This window comes from Pongo abelii, chromosome 1, assembly GCF_028885655.2.
Source record: "Pongo abelii isolate AG06213 chromosome 1, NHGRI_mPonAbe1-v2.0_pri, whole genome shotgun sequence".
In the NCBI taxonomy this organism is placed as follows: Eukaryota; Metazoa; Chordata; class Mammalia; order Primates; family Hominidae; genus Pongo; species Pongo abelii.
The window spans coordinates 178,884,214-178,897,712 of record NC_071985.2 but is presented as its reverse complement, the minus strand read 5'-3'; the positions used below and the strand labels follow the sequence as shown (position 1 = coordinate 178,897,712).

Sequence of the window (13,499 nt, the reverse complement as noted above, 5' to 3'; positions counted from 1 at the left end):
CTCCCTCATGGCCGACCCCAGCGCGTTCTGACTCTAATAAGTGTTTCATGGGAATACCCAGGCCGTTCCACCCATTGCCCTTGTCTGCAATTTCATTAGCTAATGTTTAAAATTCAAAGCTCTTCCATCATTTCCGTGTCTCCCCATCTGTAAACAGGCCTGTGGGTCTGATACCATTTGTTTCCACCACTGAAAATACACAAGGATTAGCCAGAAAGCCCTGTGGAAACATAATCCTAAGTAGCGCAGGCCATAAGGCAGGAACAATTTACAAGAGCCCAGAGTTGGTCCTCCCTGTTTGGTTTGTGGACCTAGGAAATGGGGCCAAGGAGAAGGTGGGGGGGTGGGGGGCGGCGCCCAAGATGTTTCTGGGGATTTCAAGGACAGGCAATGCCAGGGCAGAGCCAGGCCTCCTGGTTTCTAAGCAGTAACTCAGGCACTTGGGATTAGGGGTGCCTCATCTTGGGCCCAGCCTCTCTAGGATCTTACCCCAGTGCCACACCCAAAAGTGACACATTCTGGGGTGCTCTGAGGGTGCAGAATGCCCTCCCCCTGCTTCCTAATGCACAACAGGAAAGAGAGGGAAAAGGAAGGAAGGAAGAAAAAAATCAAAAACAAAAACAAAAAAACCCCAAAAAACAGGTAAGGGCCAAGGCAGAGTTCTCCATCTGCTTTTGTTTTCCATCACGTTCCTTTCAAGGCCTGGGATCTGCTAAGCCCCCGGAAAGCCATGGCATCATCTGTCCACTTCCCCCTCTGCAATCTGCTGCCCTGCCTGCTCCTGACAGCCATCAATCACTCTGTAATGTGCCGACCTCAAGGCTCAGGGGACAGAATTTTCAAGTCAAATGTAGCTGTTAACATAAATAAAGCATCGCCCTGGATTTCTTTCTTTCTTTCTTTCTTTCCCTTTCTCTCTCTCTCTCTTTTTAATGATTCTGCAGCTGCTGCTGGGGACTCGGTAGGCAACAAAAGTGAGGGCAGATAGGCATAGTGGAAAGGCAATTCTACTTTTCTGAGTCATAACAATTATGACATTGTAATAAGAAACATTTTCTATGAATTTTTAAGTACCAGTTATCCTGTTCTGCAATTGTCCCCAGGGAAAAGGACAACAGATTCAACAGGACTGTGGGCTACACTCAACTGTCCGGAGCCAGGCCGACCCCTGGGTCCCGTCCCCTCCCCCATCCCAGGCACCCTCTAGCTGGGGCTCACTCTGCATCTTAAATAAAGCAGTTGTCCTTTAAGCGCATTTACATGCAAACGACTTCCATATACCAAATATAGTTCCGTAAGCCAGCGTTTATTTTTAAACATGAAGAAGAGTCTCCCATAATAAAGCTCATGATAAATGTTATGATCCTCAAAATGGTTTATAGGGAAGAGGACGGGCGACTCTAGGGAGTGGGAGGGAGAATGGGGGCTTGTACCCTGGAGTCACTCCACAGCCGCCTTGACCTCGTACCCAGGCAGATCACATGCAGGGAGGCACTCCTCATCTCCCATCCTCTCTCCTTGCAAGCAACAGGGCCCGCAGCAAACAATGAGCCAGAGGCAAGGACCACATTGTCCAGTGTGTTCACAGCAAGGAACACACGCACAACCCTGCCTAAGCAAGGTGTTCACGTGCTAAAATCAGGACTGCTGAGTCGCCAGCACGACCCACCTGAGGCAGGAGGCTGAGGTGACAAAAAGCTTCTGGTCAGAAGAACTACCTGGCAGGGCTCTGGTCCTGGCTCTATTGCTGATCTGCTGTGTGACCTTGGCCAAGTCACCACCCTCTCTGGGCCTCCAGGTCCTTGTCTACATACTTGCAGAGGCTAGCCCAGGCCTCACCATGTGTGACTGCCTCATCACAACAGCAATCCCAGCAGCTCTCGCTCAGGCTCCATGCTGCCTTGTCCACCAGAGTTTCTGAGTTCCTCAATCGGCCTAACAGTGTTTTGACATCTTCACTCACATCTTGAAAAACCCTGGGGTTCCGCCAGTTCCTTCTGGGAGAAGCATCTACAGCCACGTTGCCAAGGCACCTTTATAAAAGCCACACACAATGACAACCCCACAGACTGATTCCCTCTCCAGTAGCATCTCCCTCACCTGTAACCCAATACCTACCAGGACCTTAACGAAGCTGAGAAGGGGCCACTACCCCAACCTTGGAAATGAAGCTCTGGCCACAGGCACTGCATCAGGAACGCACCAGGCCCTACTTCCTCCACATGACAGTGGAACGGGGAGCCAGTGCCTGCCTGTCCAGGAGGGCAGGGGCTGGCGTGTGCATTCTCCTCCTCTTCATCCTCTGGCTAGTGGGTTTTTGTGGGAAATGAGAAGGATGCCCCTGAAGGGTACCTAGATCCTGCCTGTTTCGCAAAGTTCCAAGTAATATTCTAGAAACTCTGTACGGCTTTCTTGACTAGCCTCAAAACAGAGAAAAGAAATGCATCTCCTGGACTTCTGGAAGGAAGGGGGTTTGAGTCTATCCCCCCGCCCCCACCCAAACTCGGCTCATAGAAGAGGTGGACAGACCATCAAAGGCAGGGAGGGAGGCGGAGAGGGAGGCAAACAGCCTGTGACCCTGAGGATGAATGATATACTTTTTTTAAAGGGCTGTTCAAGGCAGACACATTAAGAAGGCTGCATATTTATCTTTCTGACATTTTAAAATATGCTGCAAAAAGCTGAATCTTAAATCAAGGTGCATTTTTAAAGGCATGTTAGATCAGGGACAAAACCTCTTCCTTTCTTCCTTCAAGGAGCATGCCTGCTGTGAAGCAAGGATTACTGCATGTGACGGTCCCAGCCTCCTGCACAATCAATACTGAGTTATGTACTGGGAGGAGGCAGGATGGCCTGCCAGGCTGGGGCTCACAACAACAAGAGGGCCCACTGTCAGGCCTCTGCCACCTGCCTGTGCTTGGTCCAGGGCCCCAGGCTATAGGGGAGGTGAGCAAGCCTCAAGGAGACCATAGGCTCTGCAAGGGGTCACCAGAAAAGGACATTTTCCTGATCTAATTCAGGGATCTCCCTCCCCATCAACTGTTCCAAGTTACACAATCACAGGCAGGGAGCCCCCAGCTTCTTGGGAATCTGGATGCCATGGCAGCAAATGTTCAACACAAAACAGCGGCCCAGCCACGCCCCTCCCTGAGAACTGGGGGAGGGGACAACCCTGGTTGGCTGTCCTTCTCACCCCACAATTCAACTTGGGCTGCTAGGGCTGGAGTAGGGAGGGGAGAGGAACACTGGACTGCTTTTGGGTAGATTTTGGTCAATACCCAGTAGCTGGAAGGAGAGCTTCCAACATAACACCAAGGAGACCACGCATCCCAGACTTTGCACATTCACACCTGGCGCCCCACCATACTGATGAATAGCACCACCTGGTTATAAAAGTATCCTGGTTGGGATATTATATGGTCCCCTAATACATACACACAAGAGCCTTGAGCCCAAGAACAAAACAGACCTGCATGGATTCCCTCACAGACAGCCCCCAAAGCAGAGAAGGCACGCCTGAAAATCAACCTGAGCCAGAAGGAAACCTGGGCCAAACAGAAAAAAAAGCAAACATCAATCAACGTAATTATCACAAGCAAAGAGGGAGGGCTACCCCAAAGGGCACTGGTTCCGGGCACATGGGGACTGTTGGTGACCAAGAGGGAGGCATGAATGGCTTCCCTTAACAGAGGCTCAAGTAGTGGTTCAGGGAGGAGCAAATACTGTGTCCAAGGAATCACGTGGCCTGGCCCCCTACACCTCCACAGCCGTCCATTCCCATTTTATTCATCCTTACGGCTACACCAAGTTCTTTCTGGCATTGAGTGTAAAATTCTACTATGAATCCACTGCCTAGCAGTCCCTGGGGGCAAACCAGAGCAAGGGTGACCCCTTTGTTCACAGCAGTTCCTCCCCACCACCAGTACGCCCTAGGTTCCTCATGCACATCCCTCTGATGGAGGTACCCATCACTGTCTGCCTGTCACCCGCAAGGTGAGGACACGGGCTCTACCTGCTGACACAGCCCAAATCTCAACGCTCCAACCTTGTGCAGTCAAAAAAAATCCCTTTCAGAGCCTAACTCTCAAGGACACAACCAGCCCAGAAATCTCTCAGGACAGGATCCCACCCACATCAAAACCAGGCAGCAAAGAGACACCCTTAACAGATCGCCAACGCAGGCCACCCTGAAGTCCGTGCTACCTCCTGAGCACGCCACCGTGAGTACAGATCACTGCTCCTGGTGCCAGGGAGCAGGGATCCCCCAATGCATGATTCGGCAGGGACTGGAAGTAATGAAGAAATGGCTAATGACAGCCACTGAAGGCACTGTTAAATGGCTTATTACACTTTGTAAAGAAAAATACATCAACATCCATCATTGCAAACACTTTTGTACACATAAAGCCCTTGAAAATTTCCTTCCTTTAAGTAGAAATAAAAGTTTATACATGTGTATGCCACATAAACATACGCCCCAATATAATAACCTCCGCATGTAACGTCCTCTACATAAGAAAGAAGCACAGGTATATGTCTGGCTGGAGAGACAAAGGCGCATTGTCTGGACACAGTCACTCAGTATTACAGAAGTGTGTGCATGCATGCACACACTCCCTCAGACCAGATGCCCAACCACTTCCAGATGCTACAGTCTCAGATATCCTTGGTTAAGGAAGAGGAGGAAAAAGCTTGCCCTTCACGTCCAGATACTTGGGTTCAGGTTACATGAAACAGGATTAGTTCAGAAAATAGTGCCACTTCACAGCCAAGACAAAAACCCAAGAATGAAAACCATGTACACAGCCGACACAATAGCAAGACTGAAGACAGTGACAAAGAAAGGCTCCTGGTTCTGCTCTGATGCCTCTCCCTCCACATCACACCTGTGATCTACTGTGCATAGGATCTCACAGGCCCAATAACAGAGCTGGAGTTCCTCTTACGTGACACAGGATTTGGCATTTGCCTGTGCCCGGCTATCACTCCTGCCCTGCAACATGCTGGTCAGCTGGAGAAGCCTGCTGTTCACACACTCACCAGCAACCTCTCTAGCCTGGACGGTCACCAAAAAGGAAGAGCAATGTCTGTGCCCCCAGCATTGGTGCAAAGGAAGTGGCAGAGAAGCGACAAGGAGGGTGGCGCCTTGCCCCAACTGCCCGCCGGCACCCACAGCCAAGGCAACTGTTCTCTGATGAAGGCAGAGCTGGAAATGCATCCCTGAGCCTCCTAACATAGGGTCTTTCCCACCAGTCCATGTCATCTGCCCTTCCCAACAGCCTCCAACAACAGGTCAGTGTGGCTCTTGCTCCCTTTCATGAAAATCACCAGCCACAGACCCGTGCAGGGCTGCAAGGTCACTGGAGGTTATCGAGTCCAAATCATCTTATCTCCCAGATGAGAAACCAGGGCTCAGAAAGGTTGAAGGACTTGCCCAAGGTCACACAGCTCGTAAGTGAAGGGCTGAGAGTGGATTCCAGGCTGCCTAGCCAAAGCCTGTGAGCCTTCCCCTCAGTTCCGGCTGTTGCTATTAGCTCCCAGGAGGCAAGGGGGGTGGCAAATAGAATAATCAGATACTGGCAACCAAGGAAGGTGGCAGGAGCAGTAGGTGAAAGGACTCCCACATGGCAGTCACAGATACACGCATCAGCCCTGCAGGAGAGGCAGCAACAATAAGTGAGATGCAAAGAAACTAAAAGTGGAGCAGGGAGCTGTTGGGAGGGGTGGGAGTGTGAAGGGGAGGATGTGGGATTTAGAGCCAGGAGACCTGAGTCTAGTCCCAGCCACCTCAAATGCCTCAGAGGTCAAGCTGCCCATCTGGCTGCATTGCTTCATCTGTAAATGAAAGGGCTGGACAGAAGAGATCATCTTTCCAAACCCCCCTGGCCCCAGTCACTAGGGCCTGACTATAGCTTTGGCCCACATTTGCTAGCTATGTGGCCTCTAAGAAGTCACTTCACCTTCCTGTGCCTCCACTCCCTAACCAGAGCCAAGGAAGTGACACACTCCCAGGAGTCCTTGACAAGAGCTCCAAAAAGGCCACATAAGCCTAAGCCGTCCCCCTCTGTCTGCCCTGGCTTAGGGAGAAAGATAAAAAAAAGCAGACTTGCTCCCTTGCCCTACAGCCCAAGCTGCCGCTCAACAAGGGCCCTGAGAGGGCGTCAAGCGCATCAGAGAGTCAGATTCAGTGCCCACAGGGGACCAGAGGGAACAAGTAAAGTGTGTCACTGCTGGAACTCAGGTCAGGAAGGGAGTAAGCAAACATGCACGTGTGTACGCGCACACACACACACACACACACACCTCCTCCCACGCAGCATTGTTCCCCTGTGTCACTGTCAGCAGTTCTGCTGCGCTTGACAACCAGGGCTTCCTAACAGGGCCAGGCTGGACCTGGCAAACACCTGGTCACTTCCCCTCCTGTGGTCCGCAGGGACCATCACCACTGAACACACCACTGCCTCGGGGTGGGGAATGTCCAGGAAAGCTGACCTTGTCCTCAACAAAGCCCTGGGAGACAGCCAGCTACGTGGGTGTGCCTAGAGACCTTGCATACCCCACAGAATACAGAAAGGATTTTCATAACCTCATAGACTCTCGGGAGAGAAGATGGTCTCCTGCGTCCTCCCGCCTCCTCTGCCTATTCCTGGCCATTTGGTGTGCAGAGTCAGGAGAGCAGACGCCTCTCCCATTTATACAGCCATGCTCAGGCTGTAGCTCTGCCCTGGATCCAAACAGGACAGCCATCATCCTGCCAAAAAACACCATGAGATTTCTCACCACCCCAACCCACCTGACTCTCCGTACTGCATGGCCTAGTAATTAAAAACTTCAAGAGGTCAGGCATGGTGGCCCACGCCTGTAAATCCCAGCACTTTGGGAGGCTGAGGGAACATAGTTAGACCCTGTTTCTACATAACAAAACCAAAACCAAAGAACTCCAAAACAGGCAATCTGGGTTTGAATCCCAGCTCTGCCACGTGTAAGCTGTATCATCTTGGGCAACTGACTTAACCCTCTCTGTGTCTCAGTTTTCTCATCTGTAAAACAGGGATAATGATGGAGTTGATACATGTAACTATTTAGAATGATGCCTGGTACACAGTGAGGGTCATATAAAAGTCAAATGTAGCCAGGCACAGAGCCTTGCACCTGTAATCCCAGCTTCTATGGCAGCTGAGGCAGGAGGATCACCTGAGCCCAGGAGTTTGAGACCAGCCTGGGCAACAAAGCAAGATCCTATCTCTATAAAGTATTTTAAAACTAGGCAGGCATGGTGATGTGTTGCCTACTACTCAGAGGCTGAGATGGAAGGATCACTTGAGCCCAGGAGTTTGAGGCTGCAGTGAGTTCTAATCATACCACTGCACTCCAGCTTGGGAGACAGAGCAAGACCCTCTCTCAAAAATAAATAAAACAGGCCTGGCGCAGTGGCTTATGCCCGTAATCCCAGCACTTTGGGAGGCCGAGGCAGGCGGATCACGAGGTCAAGCTATTGAGACCATCCTGGCCAACATGGTGAAACCCTCTCTCTACTAAAAATACAAAAATTAGCTGGGAGTGGTGGTGCGTGCCTGTAGTCCCAGCTACTCAGGAGGCTGAGGCAGGAGAATCACTTGAACCTGGGAGGCGGAGGCTGAAGTGAGCTGAGATCAGGCCACTGCACTCCAGCCTGGGCGACAGAGCAAGACTCCGTCTCAATAAATAAACAAATTTTAAAAATAAACAAATAAAATACAAGTCAGATGTTATAAAGACTCTGCCTGCAAGCTAAATGCTGTCATTTCCTTCAGTGTTTCTCCATTCCAAATCTCTACCATCTACGGACCCACTCATTAGCTCCAAGTGGCACAGGCTCTGAGTCTGACCTGGATTACAGTTGGTTCCGCCACTTTCTTGCAGTTTAACATTGGTCAAGTAACTTAACCTCTCCAAGCCAGGGTCTCCTCTTCCAAAATAGGAGGATCATATAACCTACCTCAAAGGATGGTTTTAAGAATAGAAGGATAATGCATGTAAAGTACCTAGCTATTAGGATGAATTATTAACAATAACAACACCATCTTTCTCCTTGTGGACATGATACCTGTGCAGCGAGCCTGTATTACTCCTGTCAGTGATGGCCAACTGCTGCCACATAGAGCCGACTGTCAGCTACATTCAAGGGCCACTTTCTCACTCGCCATTCAAATGAATCTTCTTCATCCTGTGCCTGTGAAGTGGATTTTTTTGAACCCACATTGTAGGACTTTACATTTATGCCTATTAAATTTCATCCTGTTGTTTTGGACCTGGAAATGGGAATAGGAGGCTGAACTAATAAGCTCTGACTCAAGCAGCACAGAGGCACTGCCCCGGGAAGAGCTGCAACCCCCAGGAAAGCACAAGGGCCTAGAGGAGCCAGGCTCTCAGAAATAAGGTGACAGCCACAGCTGTGAGGGCCTCAGTCAGCTCTGCCCTTTGTCTGCCCAACACCCGGACACAAGAACCAGCTCTTGTTACCAGAATCCCATCAAGAGGGGCAGAGCACTACGCTTTCAAAAATAAAGCCACATGTGCAAACTGTTGTCATAAACATAGCCCTGTTCAAGGCCTCCGCTGCATTCCTCCTCGGAGAGCAATATGTTTCATTTCTTCAACATAAACAGAATCAGATTTATTACATTCCGACAATGTTTCTAGGATGGGGACTGAGAAAGCTGCATTTCTGAGAACAAAAGGCACTTGTGCATAAGTGTGCAAAGAAAAAGGAGACAAGAGACAAAAACCACCTTCCAGACTCTGGGCCCTGGCAACTGTGATCCATGTCAAGAACCCTCATGCAATCTGCCCTGCGTGGCTAGCAGAGACAGCAGGAGACAGAGGCTGATTTAAGGCTAGGGCTGAAGATCATGTGTCCGGCCAGATTTACCACAGGCTGCCATGGGCCCCAGATATCTCCCCTGTGCCCAAACACATCGATTCAAGGAAACCTCCCTGAGACCCTGAGAGGCCCAACAAGGCACAAGGCTCATTTCTGCCTGTCCTCAGGAGCCAGGGAGGCACACACAATCCCAAAAGACAAGCACTCTGACCCCTGGAAGGTGTCAGAGAAACAGCAAGGGGCTGGGTTCTCACTCAAATGGTCAGCTCTTGTCGCTTCTCCCAGGCTGGACAAGGCAGTAACGCAGAGGAATTCCTGGGGAATCCAGGCAGGAAAAGGAAGTAGCTGGGGGAAGGGCAGGAGAAATAAATCTCACAAGGGAGGATTAAGAGTAGGAGCCAAGATGATGTCACAGGACAAGCATGGGCACTGGAGCCAGAGAGATGGGCGCCAATTCCAGCTTTACCGCTTCCTGTGTGGCTTCGACCAATTACTTAACCTCTCTGAGCTTCAGCTACTACATCTGTAGAAAGAGGAGAATAAACAGAACCATCTCTAAGGTTCTTCTAGCACTGGCACTCTGGATTCTTACCCAGAGACTTCTGTACCTTTGATGAGCATAACTTCTTAAACTTCTAACTATCCATTCCAGGAAGACTATAATCCAGTGGGCTATCCTGTTTCCTTTTACCCACTGGGTCTCTGCAGTAAGCAGGGCAAATATGAGATGGGATTAAATGGATACTGACTAACACGGCCCCCACGTTGGGGGACCCACCGGAAACCTTCCTGAAGCCCTCAGAGACCCCAGACCCCGACTGCCTCTCCTCCTTCCCTCCTTTTCTCCTTCCCTCACAACACTAATTGGGAGGGACTGCATTCAATTCCTGCCCATTCTCGGTGAGCATCCCTGGCTCCCAAGCACACGCAGGTGGGGAGGGGAGAGCCAGCACTGTCCAGAGCCTCCCAAGCCCACGGAGCCAATGGGCTCCAAGCAGATGTCCCCAGGCCCTGTACAGATGGGCCTGGTTCAGCAGCTTTTCAAAGTCAACAGCGTAAGGTCTTCAAATCCTAAAAGGCTTCTCAAGCCTCTTCTAATCTGTCTGCCATTTTGTTTCATCTGCTCAGCGCAAGTCAAGGGGAACTTGACATTTGGAATACTAACTGCAAATAATCCCACACCAAGGACAGGGCTTTGGCGTGCTGCAGCGTCAGCACATGGCTCACAAGGATGCTGGGGACACTCGAGCTATATGCAGAGGGTCCCAGAAGGCACACGTTAGGTCAGGCCCCTCAGCCATATGCATGGTAACCACCCTGAATAGCCAGCTCCCCAAGGACAGGGCTGAGCCCAATTCACTGGCTTCCTCAACACCGTGCCCAGGGTGCGACAGAGGGGAGGTCCCGAGCAGAATCTACTCTGGATGGAGGAATGCACGCAGAGGTGGAGGGGGAAAGCGTGTGCAACTGGTATCTTGACAGCTCTCAACGTCAGCCTCTGCCCCAAGCCAACCAAGCAAAGTGCACTGCCGCAGGTGAGACACACTGCTTCTCTGGGCTTCCACTGTCTTCTCTTCCTTCCACTTTGTGACAGTTACTGGCTCCCCAGTTGACCTTCACAGTGGAATCTGCCAGCAACCTCTTCACTCGGGCCACACACCTCCACCCACCCCAACGGTTCACAGGGCACACAGGCAGGCCTCATGACCATCCCAGCCTCACACACACTCAGGCGGCACAGTGCATGAGCCAGGCCAGGACCTGGTGTTGCAGAAGCTGGTTTAACCCTTGCTTTGCAATAACCTACCCTGGCCTGCCCTCTCAAGGAAGAGGCGCAGGGATCTTACGGCAGGCTTTGTGCTGCTGAGGCTGTTCTCGCTCCAGTCTCTGGCTTTAAGCAGCAAAAGGTTGGCTGGACCAAAGCATTTTTGTCTTCCTCAAGCTTTTTTTTTTTTTTTTTTTTTTTTTTTGAGATGGAGTCTCACTCTGTTGCCCAGGCTGGAGTGCAGTGGCACCATCTCCGCTCACTGCAACCTCCCTCCGTCTCCCGGGTTGGGTTCCAGCGATTCCCTTGCCTCGTGAGTAGCTGGGACTACAGGCATCCACCACCACGTTGGCCAGGCTGGTCTTGAACTCCTGACCTCAGGTGATCACCTGCCTTGGCCTCCCAAAGGGCTGGGATGATAGGCGTGGCCCACCGTGTCCGGCCTCCTCAAACTTTTTGAAGACAGTGAGTTTTTTGGGCATAAAAAATAAAATCTGGCTGAGCATGGTGGCTCACGTCTGTAATCCCAAAACTTTGGGAGGCCAATGCAGGGGGATCACTTGAGCCCAGTAGTTCAAGACCAAACTGGACAACATAATGAGACCCCCATCTCTATCTTTTAATTTATTTTTGAAAAATAATGAGAATAAAGTCCCAGGCCTTTGACTGAGAAATAAAATGAGATATAATGATTGTAACCATCCATGACATCATGTGTGTATATTACATTCAACAGCAACGAAACCGGAAGTACTTCTCCAGTTTGTGAAGCCAGCTTCTGCACTCACTGCCTGCTCCAGGAAGTTGCCTCTGACTGCCCCTGTGGTCCAGGTGTCCCTCTCCTGTGTTCCCGCAGCCTCGGTGCCCCTACTGCAATGGGGCTGCATAGCCGGCACCTACGGCAGGGCGGGCTGATATGCTTGCCTTGCATATGCTAAAGCGAATGTTTATTTTTCCATTTCCCCAACTAGACTATAAAATCCTTGAGGGACAATACCTTATTCTACTTTACTTTGCAAATACCTGGGAAAAGATCTAGCATGTATCTCACACTGAAAAACCATCTGTTGAATAAATAACCGAAGGGATGAGCACATGGCTGCCCACCTATGCTTCCCACCCTCTCACTCCCGACCCCCACCCCCACTTTCTCCACCCGCTAGAAGCATTCTGAAGAGAATGGAAAATCTAAGCCAACTATTCAGGGTAACTGTCCGGTCACTCTGCGTCCGTCTGCCTTTACGGCAATATATATATACTAAAGGGTATGAGCTCAAGTTTCCATACATACCCAGGCAGCCAAGGGAGTTCTCTCTTCCCAGCCGAGGCTAAACAGGGACCCAACCACAAGCATCCAGTAATTCTGAATATGACGTGAACAATGTAAAAATAGCTCCTGTATCTCTTTGCCCCCACCCTTCTCCCCAGCAACACAAAGGGCAGAAGAGAGTGACACCCCTAACAAGCCTTAGCTTGTTACGGCACAAACAGCCCCAGCCTCCTACATCTGGACCAGCTGCTGTGAGCCAACAGGGTATTCTAAATTACACTTTAATTACCATAATTTTTCACAGGTACCTGAAATCAGATCATGACGACGGTGCAAGAAATCCCCAAATAGGATGCACGAGGTCAAAGTTAAAGCTAGTCTTCTAAACACACACCTTTTCTCACATGCCTTTTATTTCATGTAGCACTTTATAGTCTGCAGAGTGCTTTCATGGGCCTTCTCTCTCCCATAGGCTCTGGATTAAGACAACATGGTTCAATTCCAGCCTCCAAAGTATCCTGCCCTCTCCAGAGACCCTTCACCTATTACCATTTGGTGCAATCTGTAACAGAAAAAAAAAAGAAAAAGAATAGGAAATGGGGGAGGAGGGGGGTCTTATCTTATCCCATGGGTTACTAGGAATGTTAAAGATTAAATGGAAAGCATAGTTAGGATTTTTAAAGAGAAAGCACCTATTGAGGATAATTGATGCTGGACAGATAGCAGATTCTTGGCAGACACACATTCTCAGTGTGGATGTGTCTATACAGCTAATGGTTAGAAGCGTGAGCTCTGAAATTAATCTGCTTAGATTTGAATCCTGTCTGCAACATTTTAGCTATGGGGCCTTGGGCCTCAGTTTCATCAACCAGAAAACAGGAATGATAGCAGTAATTACTTCACAGGCTCTTGCGGAGTTCATGAAATAAATGCGAGTAAAATACTAGCCTAGCCCTAGCACATAGTAACCACTAAAAAAAATAACATCATTGCGGGAGAGGGGAATCTCCAGTGCCTTAAGAAAGGGGAAAGATCAGCCGGGCATGGTGGCTCACACCTGTAATCCTAGCACTTTGGGAGGCTGAGGCAGGTAGTTCACCTGAGGTCAAGAGTTCGAGACCAGCCTGGCCAACATGGCGAAACCCCATCTCTACTAAAGATACAAAAATTAGCCGGGCATGTTGGCGGGCGCCTGTAATCCCAGCTACTTGGGAGGCAGAGGGGAGGAGAATTGCTTGAACCAAAGGGGCAGAGGTTGCAGTGAGCTGAGATTGTGCCACTTCACTCCAGCATGGGCGAAAAAGCAAAACTCCATCAAAGACAGAAAGAAAAGAAAGAACGAAAGAACGAAAGGGGAAAGGGGGAAAGGTCAAACATAAACTTCAGCATCATATACTAATGCTGGAAGGGAGGGTGGGGTAGGGGCAGGACCCCATGCTTCTCTGGCTCTACTTCTTTCTTAACACACCTTTCTTCCCCCACCTAGAGGATAAGCGCCTTCAAGGAAGGCATTTGCTTTTTGGTAAGCTCTCAGGTCCCTGACATGTGACTTGGCATAAAACTGGTTCAGTCAATATTTACAAAATTAATTGAACAAATTA

The 13,499-nt window shown here is 50.0% G+C and overlaps 1 protein-coding gene across 12 annotated transcripts in view; it reads right to left on the bottom strand.

Annotated features, from left to right (window-relative positions):
- Positions 1-13,499, bottom strand: part of SSBP3 (single stranded DNA binding protein 3) — a 177,928-nt gene that overhangs the window by 98,241 nt on the left and 66,188 nt on the right. Inside the window, exon 1 of one of the 12 annotated variants that reach the window (XM_054534421.2) lies at positions 12,293-12,377. The exons of the other annotated variants lie outside the window; for them this stretch is intronic. The gene's annotated coding sequence lies outside the window, so the exon portion shown is untranslated. Of the gene's footprint in view, positions 1-12,292; positions 12,378-13,499 lie in introns of those variants that run through there. 12 annotated transcript variants of the gene reach the window in all.